The sequence below is a fragment of the Gavialis gangeticus genome, unplaced genomic scaffold, assembly GCF_001723915.1.
Source record: "Gavialis gangeticus isolate Ggan-Ray unplaced genomic scaffold, GavGan_comp1, whole genome shotgun sequence".
Lineage (NCBI taxonomy): Eukaryota > Metazoa > Chordata > Crocodylia > Gavialidae > Gavialis > Gavialis gangeticus.
The window spans coordinates 31673785-31686574 of NW_017729025.1; the positions used below are offsets into that span (position 1 = coordinate 31673785).

Here is a 12790-nt window from a genome sequence, read left to right on the forward strand (position 1 = left end):
TTGGTACAGTCAAAAGGAAAAAAAACAAATGGCTGAGGTATTGAGATTTAAAAAGCAGCCTCAACACATGCATAAAAGCCACTTTTCATAAGGAGTTGCTATGCATTCTGGAGTATGTTTCAGAAATACAGAAAAGTACATAATACGCAAATGCATACTATTGTTCATAGGTATTCACAACACACATCTCCTATGGTGCGTGTTGTGAATCCATATTAAGAGTAATAAAGAAACACGGCTAAACATGTTTCTTTTATCTAATCCACAATGTAGCAGACACACTGCTCTCACTATACGATGACCATTATGGTGAATGGTAGGAATACTCATCTGTTTATATTTATAGAAACACGTTTCTATTGGGAGGGTTGCTTGTGCGAGGATTGTAGCTTCAAGCTCTGCCTGTTTCAACAGAATGACTGGTTTTTAGGACAGAATTCCTTTACCTTTGTGATCTAAGATAGCAAAATAGGTTTTTTTGAGAACACTTACTTAACCTTGCTTTAACCACCTTGTCCAGTAACAATGCTAAACACCAGTGGCCTTGCAAATTAAATAGCTATGCTAAGGAATTAAATGCCTATATTTTACCAATGATTTTTTAAAAAAACTTGGGCAGTAAATATTGAGAAAGCAATAAGCAATAGAAGCAACAGACTCTGAGCACAAAAATACAGCTCCAGCCATTTCAGTCAGAAATTAAGTAAAAATCAGAAAAAAAATTAGATTAAATTTCAACTTTAAGGTAATAAAAGATGGAGATGAAGGTGCCAATGAAATCTGCCGAAACTAAATTTCAGAAGCACGGCTTTCTCATCTTGAAATGTTACACCCATAAAAGCAGCCCATAAAATTAATCTACCTGGAGATTTTCCATGTTAAATCAGCTCAGAAATAACTTTTAAGCACTTATGGCATTATATCTAAAATACATATTCTCCTGTTGTCCATATATCAAAATCTTGTGTATTTTGAAAAATAAGATCTGAGCTGCACTGAAATGTTTGTATTATAAGAAAGAACAGCAATAAAGTACATCGCTTTCAGAGAGATATGACATTTGTAAGCAGTCTCTAGAAATTTGCATTGGACTGCAGTATTCAGTGTGGGCAGAAAAAGATAGTGTTGCAAGATTCCTAAACCCATTCTTCAGTGAAGAACTAGTATTTTGAATGCTGAAAGGAGGCAAGAGAAGAAACAGAGCAAGTGTATCTTTCTAGCCTACACCTGAATATGAAACTCCTAAAATGCTATTGTTTCCCCCGTTTCCCAAAGGTGTGACACAGCTTATTAGCATAACCTCTTATATTCCACTTAGATAAGGACATAGAATATGAGAGAGATGCAGTGAAATAAACTTCCAAGTAAAACAAACCTTTTTTTCCTTTTTTTAATCCTGTGCTTTTTCAGTTTACCGCTTCTGGAAATAAAATGAATTTAAACACCATGTTTATATGCTAATTAACTTTGCTGAAATAAGGCTTTTTAAAATTTAGTTTGAACTGTATAATGCTCTGTCTAAATTCGGTTTGTTTCTCTTTGAAAGCTGTCTCTAATAGGCAAAAAGTAGCAGATACAAATGGGTAAAAAAGAACTGCAGATTCCATACATTTGGGCTCTTTCCAAGAACTTTGTCACATTTTGCAGATTCTCAGCTTTCAAATAAAGGGGTCTTAGCCCTTCCAATTCTGGAGATATTCTTGCCTCTGTAAATCAATGTATTGTTGCTATGTAAAGCCAGCCTTGCAGAAATCTGTCTACAGCCAGCCAGACAGAAACAATGGGAGCGACAATTATATGTATTCTCTTTCCTCCCTCCAAAATTAACATGGTTTTGCCTTAAAATTGCAAGGCAATCTCAGTAAGGGATATAGTAGTGTTCAAAACACTAACTCAGAATTAAACAGAGGGTAAAGCTGTAAAAGGGAATGTAATTAAAGTATGCAGACTCCCTTTTTGCACACAGTGTCAGTTTGGGTTACTTTTATCAAATCAGCATAGAAGATCAGGCACAGAGTATAATGAATGTTATAAAAAGATAAATCTGAGATGAGCATTTGGATTTTACCAGGATCAGATGTTTGAACAGGGAAGATGTTTCAAAGCAAAGTTGCTGAAGAGGGTACAGGCTGACCACTTTTACACCAGGGCATGCAAGGAAGTCAATTGAGTAAATCTTGATTAACTGAATTAAAAAAAACATATTTGTAAAGGTACTTGGATGTGCACTGAGGTAAATTAGTCCCAGATCTATCCCAGTGGCCTTTTTTAAAGATATTTCTACTAAAATATATTTTGCATCCTTACTCCAAATGTTCATAATTCACATTATTTTTTCTAATCAGAAAACCAAACTTAACTCAAAAGACATGCTAAGACTCCATCGTTTAACAAATGCACAAAGTGTGGTGCAGTACATTATGGCGTTAGCATGTTTTATGTTTTTGATTCTGGGCACTGAGCAATTTAAACCTGCTCATTCCCACTCCTGATACATGTATGCGCAGAACGGATTCAAAAGGTGGACATGCTTTTATGCAAAATCAAGGTGCTACAGAATCCTGCAGAGACTATAAAAATACCTCCACAGATTTTGCCAAAAAACCTTAGCAGATTTATATTGGCCCTGCCAATGACTTTCTGTTTAACTTGTAATCAAAACAACTCAAACCCAGTTACTGTTTGCATATCTGCCAAGCCTCTCAATTTCAGCAGTAGGCAGCAGACTCTGAGTATGACAGCCTGTCTTTCAGATTCAAGCTGAAACTGCCAAGGCTCCACTACAGAGGCAACTGGTAAATTAAATGCCAACAAGCAAGGACATTCATGTACCTTTACACTCTGCACATGAAGAGACATCACAGGCCTCTTCATTCTAATGGGTGCTTTGTGTGTTTTGGACTGCAAAGTAAAGAGTGCCTCCTTTTATGCCTAATGAAACCATTGCATATATATTAGCTTAGCTGTCTCTCTCTAATTCTATGGTCACAAATTACCTAACAAATTTTCTTATTACAAATAAAGAAGAAACTTTAAATCCTTCAGTTGGCAAAACAAAACCGCAAAAAAAAGGGGGGGGGGCAATAGAAATCCACTTTTAAGTGCTCTTCTATCTCAGAAAGACTACAAATGGCATTATATATTCAGATTACAACAGAGTCATCGCTAAGTGTAACTGAAAATAAGAAACCATTTAAAACATATGTGAGCATCTTTAATTCCCCTGTTCCGAAAACATAAGCACTGTCTTCAATGCTGGGAAGTATGAGACTCAGTTAGGGTGATTCTTCATGGCAGACAGGATAGGTTAATTATAATTATAGATACTTATTAATACATATTGATTGTTCAGTGCAGTTTGACTACAATTTGACTACTGGCAGCTGATACAGTCACCACAGTTACATTTAGTTCGTACTGGTAGCAATTTTGATTATACAACCATAACACAACTAACGACATTAATACCATTGAGCATAAATAACAGCACTTGACAGAATCAAGTGGAGAAAAAGCACTAACACTGGTTACTCTAATGGACAGAATAAATGATAGAATCAAATTATCATTTTACTGCAAGCAGGTCTAGTAAAATCTATTTCTGAAATAAGGGGGAAGGTATCAGTTTTAGTAACAGAATGAGGGTAAGAACACATTAAAAATTAACAGTTGTTTTCAAATAACTGAAGGAAAAACAGTGACATGGAAAACTTAGCTGCTCTAACTCACAAGCCTCTACAGTCGGCATTATCACTGTTTCCTGACATGGGTTTAATCTGCCATCGTGCCTATAAATGAAAGAAAACCCAAGTGTATGAGCCTCCCAAGAGTTCCTACAATAATACAAGAGATTTTTTTAATGGAGGGAGGGAGAGAGATCCTTGGTCCAATATAAAAGAGGTTACTGTTGTGCAAACGCCTTGTCTATTTACTATAATTTGGCAGCCACAGCTCTGCAAGACTTCAGAACTAAGAAAAGGGAAAACTTTGATGTTCCTTTGACATGAGCTGGTTGAGATGCATCTTCTTGGTAATTGTACAGAGATATTATATTGTTGCAGTTGCTTGATGTTAGCAATGAACTGTGTTTCATTTTACAGTGGCAACCTTTCCCTCTTTCCCTCTTCTCCAGCTCCCTCTGCATCTACAGTGCTAACCTTTGTCATATTATGATTTAGTTTAACTGGAACCATGTCAGGTCTCCCCAGAAAAATCTTCCTATAATTGTAATATGAACCTGAAGGCAGATGCTTTATGGGGAGAAATTCACCTTCCTTGGACACACATCAGCCAATGTTAGAAGGATATTTGAAATTCCAGAAGCCCCATTTTCATTAATCAATGGGTAAATCAGTCACTAAGCAGTCTTCTATTTTTCAGTGCAACTATAACACCACGGGAATGATCTACTGTTTACCTTAACTTGTCATCAGGAAAGAAAAGTACAGCTTCTAGGGCCTGATTCAGTGCCCATCGGTGCTATTGCCAAACCTCCCATTGACTTCAATGGATCCAGAATCTGGTTCCTACAGCCTGCATTTCTCTCTTCTGCACTGTCAGGGTTGCTTCCCAAGTTAGAAGGTCCCATTTCCTCATTTAAAAAGAACAACATATACAAGCAAAGTTATTGATTCTTTTTGTTCTGGGTGACAAATAAGCACCAAAAATCCTCATCTTTTATAGAATCCTCTTCCTCTGTTCTACTATTTTGGTCACCCACCTGTCAGCTACTTTGCTGCTGGGCAGCCTGAAAAAGGTATATCTGCAGTTAGCAGGGCAGAGAAGTAAAAACCAACTGTAGTAGGGTATATGAAGACACACTATCCCCTCCCTGAGGCCTACCTAAGTTAGAACAAGCAGTGCAAGTACACACAAGTTTAAAATAATGAAACTTCTCCACTTGCCAGGAACTAGTGAATTTGATTTTGGCAAGCAGATATTTCCATCCAAATATTCCACCCCCCCAACCCAGTTTCCTCTAAATAGATACACACAACCCTTCAATCTATTTTTGTTAGAGTTGTTTTGTTACAGAACATTTTTTCTCCATTTAGATATAAAATGCCTGAGCTTACCTTGAAAAAATGATTAATGGAGTTTTTAAAATATACCACAGATGTTCACCCATAACAGGGAAATAATTTAATGTTTTGTGTCCTTTAGCCATTTGATGGCAATTGATTTGGGGTTGGGTGGGGGAGGGGAGAAGGGTGATTAAAGGGTTAATATTCAAATCAGAAATTTGCAAGGCCTGCATAATGGAACTGCCACCCTGATAACAATAGGAATTTTTAACAATATCGAGCCTTGTTAGCAAGAGAGTTACAAGCATTGAGGGCAATCAGTGTGTCTTGTCAGTTTCTTTTTATCTACCATCTCCAACCGCCAAGGAACCGAAATGAAGCACTTTGGAATTATCAATTTCAGCCACATTTGCATAACAAAGCCCCCGAGGAAGAGGCATGATAAATGTGAAGGACCCCTCTTGGAAAAGGAACTGTCAACCGCGCCCCGAAAGATTCTCCGACCGAGCGCATTCTCGGGGATTGTAGTCAGCGAAAATAAAATGAAAGCATTAAAGAAAGTCATTCTCTCAGAGAGAAAAATCTCCCCCTCTGCACAGAGAGAACTGGATGAAATGACATTATGCATATGAAAATGTCCAGAAAGATGTTTGATTTATGTATGCATTAGATGCAAATTCCATTACCGCACGCGCGCTGTTGTGTGATTTGGCTCTGAACACATCACTGCCCTGATCAAATCTGATCTCATTAATTCCGACAAGGAGAGAGAGAGGGAATTGAGAAGAATTTATGGCCTGGACACTTGAAAGAAGTAAATTGTAATTCTGTTTAAAGCTGTAGCGAACCTTTTAAACACCTTTTATTATAGAAAAAAGCACTTACTTTTATAACACTGTTAGAACTTACTTAATCTTGTACTTGGAACTTCCAGTCTTCATTTTAAAAAATCTATGACCTTGTTTAGGGAAAAAAGACAGAGGGGGAGAGAGGGAGAGAGAGAGAGAGAGAGAGAGAGAGAGAGAGAGAAAGAATATGCCTGTCTTAGAATGAAATCCAGCAGAAGCATCATAATAATATGATCAAAGAAGACCTATTGACTATCTGAATAATCGTGTGAAAATTCAGTTCCAGTGGTATATGTTTATTTTAAACAATCTTTTAATATCCTCAGATAAAATATCAAACACTTTACAAGTGGTTTTATGGGACTGGATAGACATTTCATGCTTAAAAATGTTATTAATTGTGATCTAGATAAAAATGGCAATGAGCACATGTTTTATAACAATATTCTCAAGCAGTGCAGGGATAAGCATCAACTGAAACTGAGAGGGGTTTTTTTTCTGATACAGACTATTTAAAGACAAAAACCCCACAGCTTTGCTAAAAAGGAAATATATTTCTATAACGAAAAAAAGCAGATTGTTTCTTACATTAATAAAAATTCTTATCCTTGTTTTGCTCCTGAGAAAGACCTTAATAACTCATTTCCTCCCTTCATGAGAGATAATCACCCTTCATGGGTGAGATATCCTGTATTTACTTGATACCAAGTGTAAAACTGAAATAGTGTCTCAATATGTTATTGCATTGTATAATCAGTGTTCCTCCCCCAACATTCATGAACCCCTAGGGTGTATCATAGCCTAGAATAGTTTCTTTTCTGTTATGCATCTTCCATTGTAGTGAGATATGATGAACACTCTCCCCAATAAGAAAGACAAAAACAAAAAACCCTGGATTCCTAAAATCTTAGCTGACTATCAGGATTTATTTAAAGAGAAATGAAGTGACTTCTTCAGTTTCCCAATGAAGCCTGCAGCTTCCTTTGATAATCTACTCCAGTAGAAGTAATTGTTGAGCAAATATCACCCAAACAGATACAGGAAACTTGTAAGTCACCACATAAACAAATCCAGAACAATAACGTGCAAAGTAAACCACGGTAGAAGCAGGTGAACACATTTTAAGCATCACTCAATTTTTCAGTGGTTGATGATGAATTATGTGCAAAGTGTCATTTCACATTTCCACATGCAGAAAATATGTACATATTTGCAGTGTGCTTGCATGTGGATATAAGCACAGACAATTCAGTGGTCATTTGAAGAGTTACCGGTCAGATTTGGATACCAAATTCAATCAACAGTGTAGAAAAAAGGGAATTTATTCCTGCTAAGTAGAATTTCAGTCCAAGCCCAGCTGTAGAGTCAATACTAACTTATATGTAATACACATAGACATGCACATATTATGCCATATACATATCAAATTCTTTTATTTCTGTCTGCATTTATATATGCATGTTTGTATATATGACTCTGTAAAAAAAGAAAAAGAAAAGAAAACCAGAACATATTTTATATGAATTTAATATAGTGTATGCTTGTAGCTTTGTAATGCTGCAGAAAACACTGGAAGTTTGAGTGTGCTACATGTACTACACTTACATATGCAGAGCACTTTACTAAGAAATAACTTAGTAACGGTGGTATCTAAAATATTATTACATGTAACATAATGTTTGCCAGACCTAATATATTAAATAAATATTTTCTATTCTGTATAAATCATTCATTCTTTCCATTATTAATGGCATACCTACAAATTGCTAATGTGTGTCAACTCCAAGTAGCGGAAAATTCTGTTATATCAAGGGGGATAACCACAGCAGTTTCTTTACCTCTAGACTTTGAGAAAACTAGCACATTATGAAGGAGACTGCAATTGCAAAATTTAGCTTGGTGTCTTACATAAGGTTATCTGCCTCCTCCTGCAAACCATTTAGCATCTCAATGACTGCCTAAGTATTTTTATTAAAATATTCTAACCACCTGTCCATTTGAGTCTGTTTCAGTTACAACCCAAAAATAAAAGCAATCTTGTACTTTAAAATACAAGGGCCATGAAATAAGATTCTAATATTGGTGGCTAATTAAGCAAATACTGTTCATCCTGTCTCTTTAAAAAAATCTCCCTGTCATCCTCTACCCCTCCTTCCATGCCCTCAAATACATACACAGACACACATACTTTCTTTCAATGAGTGGTTCAGGCTCCATGATTAAGGTCATGCCGTTTGTTCATTACTGGCCTGGCTAATGTGATTGAATTGGAACAATACCTTTGAACTCCTTGGCTCTGATCTGCATACTAATTGACTCTCTTGTCCTTGGCAGTGACCTTGACAGGCTCTCAACCACTCTGGGAATGTCTGACCAGTTTCTAATCAAAAGTTCCTATCAAAAGAACAAAACAAAAATTAGTCATTTATGTAACTCTTCCTTGTATTCATATTGCCTTATATACCATTAGAGAAGGAAAAATTGTTACTCCCTAGCTCCCCCTGGATGTTTATTAATATTTAAAAATCACCCTGTCTCTTTAAAGCACTGAAACAATGACAGCATTGTTTTTAAAGAGTTCATTGTAGGAACTCAAAACGCATTTTTACACATATTTTGAGGGAAATTCTTTGTACACCAGGGATGCATTTAGCTCATGGACCTTGACATCTTCACAAGCGTTCATAGATTAAAAAAAAAAAAATTCTATAACCAAGTTTTTAATAACCCAAGGAAACTACCCAAATTAGTTGACTTTTACAGCGCTAACCATACATCAACAGCTTTCAACAGGTTCTACAGCACTGCAAATATTGTAATGACAAAAAAATAAATCTTTATTTAGAAAATGCCAGATTTCAGGTAATGATCGAAAGCTTTTATTTTTAGATCTCTGAGGTTCTTAGAACAACACATTTCTCTGGAGAAGCATGATTTTTATGCAGAAGAGGGTATTAAACACTGTATAAATGTTTATGGAAAAAAGCTGTTACACAAAACTACTTTTCTGACTGGAAGTTACAGTTTGACTTGGTTCTTAGTGAAGTGGAGATTTACCTTGTGAGACAAGTTTCAGCATCTGTGAACCCTTTTTATTAAAGAGCACATCTCGTGCAGTAATAACCAAACTACTAAAATTAAGTATCCATCACGATACATGCAGAGAGACAGACAGACAGATAACAGAGAGAGATTTAGCTTTGCAGTATTGCTTAGTAAAGATCAGCTTGATAGAAGTTTTAACATTAAAAAAATGACATTCATTCTGATTTTAGGCAAACCCTATGAAAGGAGAAAAACAGTAGGTACCTTAACCTCATTCATTCTTTTAATAGTACTTTGCACTTCTATAGCACCTTTCATCCAGGGTTCTCAAAGCACTTTAGAGACATTAATGAATTAAGACTCGTGACAACCAAGTGAGGTAAGTATTATTATTGCATATCACTGGTGATCTGAAAAATCTATAAATAGAAGAGCAAGCCACAAAATTTCTGACAAACACATAGTTTAATGTAATTTCCAGTTTTACTCTGGTTTGGTAATGAAACCGACTGTTTTGAGAGAAGGTCTCAAAGCATGCAAGAGCTTTATATGCCAGGGACAAATATGATTTTTTTTAAAAGAAGGAATCTTGGATCATATCTAGGTATTAATCCAGGGTTCCACTGGGTGTCAATACAGAACTGAGATGTTCTGGGAAATTAAGAGCTCTTTGCCATCCAAACTTTCAAATTTGGGCTTCCCATTCAGGCATACTATAGTAATATGTCACCAAATAAGCCAGCTGGACAAGACTGTAATAGAAACTAACATGTGGGACCGCCCAATTCCTATGACCCCTCCCATACCAGACCTAGTAAGAATCTAATAAAATACTCTTCACTTCTGCCTCTTGTCTACCTAAAACCATATTAATGAACCACTCTGTGCTTTGCTGGGTTGTTCAGGAAATCAGGAGGTGGAACTAAAGGAAGAAGCAAAGCAGGGCAATTGTGGAATTCAACCTCTGCAGTTGCCTGTAGCAACAGATATCGGATGGAACCGCAGGCAGCTAACCTAAGATCGCATTTTGGTTAACAAGTTATACCTGTATGCAGTCAGGTCTAGAAGAGTGGCAGTCTGTATAGCCATGTACGTAATACAGACCTAATGGTCAGATTTCTAAAGTATAAAGGTGCCTAAAATGGTACCTAGCTGTCCAATTCCCATGGATTTGGCTGCTCTTAGTTTGTGGTTTACTCTACAAACAGCAAAGATAAGCAGGTCAGATTGACATACAGATTTACATAAAATACCAATCCATCTATAACCATAAATAACACAGTTTATATAAAAATATAACATTTCCTTAGAATTCTAAAATGCATCAAAAGTTATAGAATATAAGTATTATGCAACACTGAGGTGGTTAGCCTGATGTCAGGCAGAAGGCAAGGCAGCATAGCACCTTAGAGACTAACTGGGTCAGAGCTTTCACAGGCAACAACCTATTTTGTCTGGTATCAGCCCATCCTACCGTCTGCTGCAGCTACCACTGAAATGCAGCCTCCTCTGTGTTATAATACCCTAGCCATTCAGCAGCAAGGCAGACTACAAAAGATATGAGAAAAAATAATCCTCTAAACAAAACTGCAAAGCCAATGGGTAGACAGAACACAGTTTCCCTAATTACACAAAATTTATATTGTGGGTCCTTTCAAAGACAACTGGTCAGGGCCCTGGCTTAGTGATTTATGAAAATAACTAGTATATGCTGCATCACACTGTCCCCACTTAGTATCATTGCTTCTGTAACAAACATCACCTAGTGAAAAGGGAAGTGTTCTACCTATAGCACTTCCTGTAGTAACTGGTTTTGTTAAGATATCCTCAATTTGTGTAGTGACCAGACCTACCTACCTCTCTCATGAAATTGAAGAGACATGTGTTTGTGTGACTCCATAATATGTACGGGCCATACCTGGGAACCAAATAAACAGGGGTATCAAACTCATCCAGCCCCACTGGCAGGATTAGGGGCACGGGCCGGTCTGCAGGCTGGATCAGGCCCACTGACCAGTCTTGTGCACCAGAGCCATTGCACAGGGCTGGTCCAGCATGGGCATCACATGCAGCCCCATACACTGCATAAAGCATGCATAACAGCTCCAGCCCTCCGCTCCATGAAGCATGTGCTGGCCTCACCAGCACCTGCACCAGACCAGCACTATGTGCTGGATCTGGCACATAGAGCTGGTTTAGGGGTACAACCTGGACCAGTCTCAGATCCAGCACCATGTGCAGCCACATTCAGCCACCACATGCCACATGTGCACTGGACTGGACCCGGGTGCTGTCTGATGTAGTCATGCACTGGGTCCAGCCCCATGTGGCACATGCAGCCTTCCTGTTAAATGTAGTGTGCTGGTCCACAGCTGGTGCATGCCAAATGCGACGTGCAGAACTGATCTGAGATCAACAGGCAGTACTGCACACTGGATAAGGTTCTGCAAGAAGGATCCAGCCTACAGGCCTTGTCTTTGACACCCCCTGAGCTGAAAGGAAACCAAAATGAAATATATGATCATTCGCAGCCACTCAATTAGATATAAAGCAGAATATCTAATATTATACTAGAAAGACCTATGTACTAGCTAGGAAAAATAAATTCAATTATTAAAAAGTCAAAGAGCTGGACTCATTTCTGCCCAAGCTGATATGCAGTGGCCCAGATGCAGGGTGACACTGAGAACCTCTTCCATCTCCCTAATTCTGAAGGTTAGTGCTGGTCTTGATACCACTAATTGCTGCTGTGAAGCTCCTCTAACTTACACCACTTATGTAGAGTCTTTAATGGGGACTATATCAGTGCTGGATAGATTTAGTGAATCTAAATCCTGCCCCCAGCAGGACTCTTCAATCCTTCTACATTACACACTGGAAAGAACAGAGATATTGACCCCAAAGTAGCTCAGCTGCCTAACAGAGAGCTTCCCTGCAGCAAAAGAACTCTCTCTAGCGATATTCCAGCTGGGTTACAATCACCTGTGTGGTGCATACACATGACAATCCACACCTTTGCTAATGTAGACTTACTTTAAAATAAAAGTGGTAGCACAAATTAACTATCTAGAAGCATTATACACTGAATTAAGTTTACATGGGGCTTTATAAGCAACCTACATAGTACATGTAGAACAGGGGTCGGCAATTACTTCGGGTGGAGGGCCACTTACCAGGTTTTGGCAAGCCATCGAGCGCCACATAGGTAGCCCTGCCCCTTGACAGGTGCCCCACCCCCTGGTCACCATCTTGGGACCAGAAGTCCCACCCCCTAACCCCTGACTTTTGCTACCAGAAGTCCCTCCCCTTGAGCCTGGAATTACTCCTTTCAGTAAGGGGTTTTGCCATCTCTGAACCAGAAAAATACCAAATTGTATTCTAAAAATCAAAAGTGTACTACAACATTCATTAATTTAATTTTAAAAAATATTTTTGTCCTGATTTACATGTGCTTGTTTACTGTAGGTAGAGGTGATAGTATAATAGCTTAAAATAAAGTCTTACTCTTGTATATTGTTGGAGGGTGTGGGTGGGAGGGTAGGTATAGGTTTGTGGGTATGTGGGGTGTGGGGGAGGGTGTGTGTGTGTGTGTGGGATTTGTGGGGAGGGGGTGAGTATGGGTTTGTGGGAGGCTGTGAGTGTGTGGGGGAAGGGTGGCTGGGGAAAGTTGTGGATTGGATGGAGGGGGAAGGTTTGCCCACAGCCTGCTCCCTCCACCCTGCCGCAGCAGGCAGAGAATCCACCAGTACTCTTACAAGCCGGAGCTCCATGCTCCTGCTACTCCTGGCCCCGGGGCATTGGCATGGGCCCCATGCTCCCACTCACTGCCCCTTGCCCCACGTCTGCTACTGCTGCCCTTCTCCTGCTGCTTCC

At 38.5% G+C, this 12790-nt stretch overlaps 1 long non-coding RNA gene across 1 annotated transcript in view; it reads right to left on the reverse strand.

Moving 5' to 3' along the window:
* LOC109298471 overlaps positions 1-12790 on the reverse strand; it is a 183050-nt gene that overhangs the window by 108653 nt on the left and 61607 nt on the right. The window contains exon 2 of the long non-coding RNA XR_002097618.1: positions 8152-8266. This is a non-coding gene — a long non-coding RNA (uncharacterized LOC109298471). The remainder of the gene's footprint in view (positions 1-8151; positions 8267-12790) is intronic.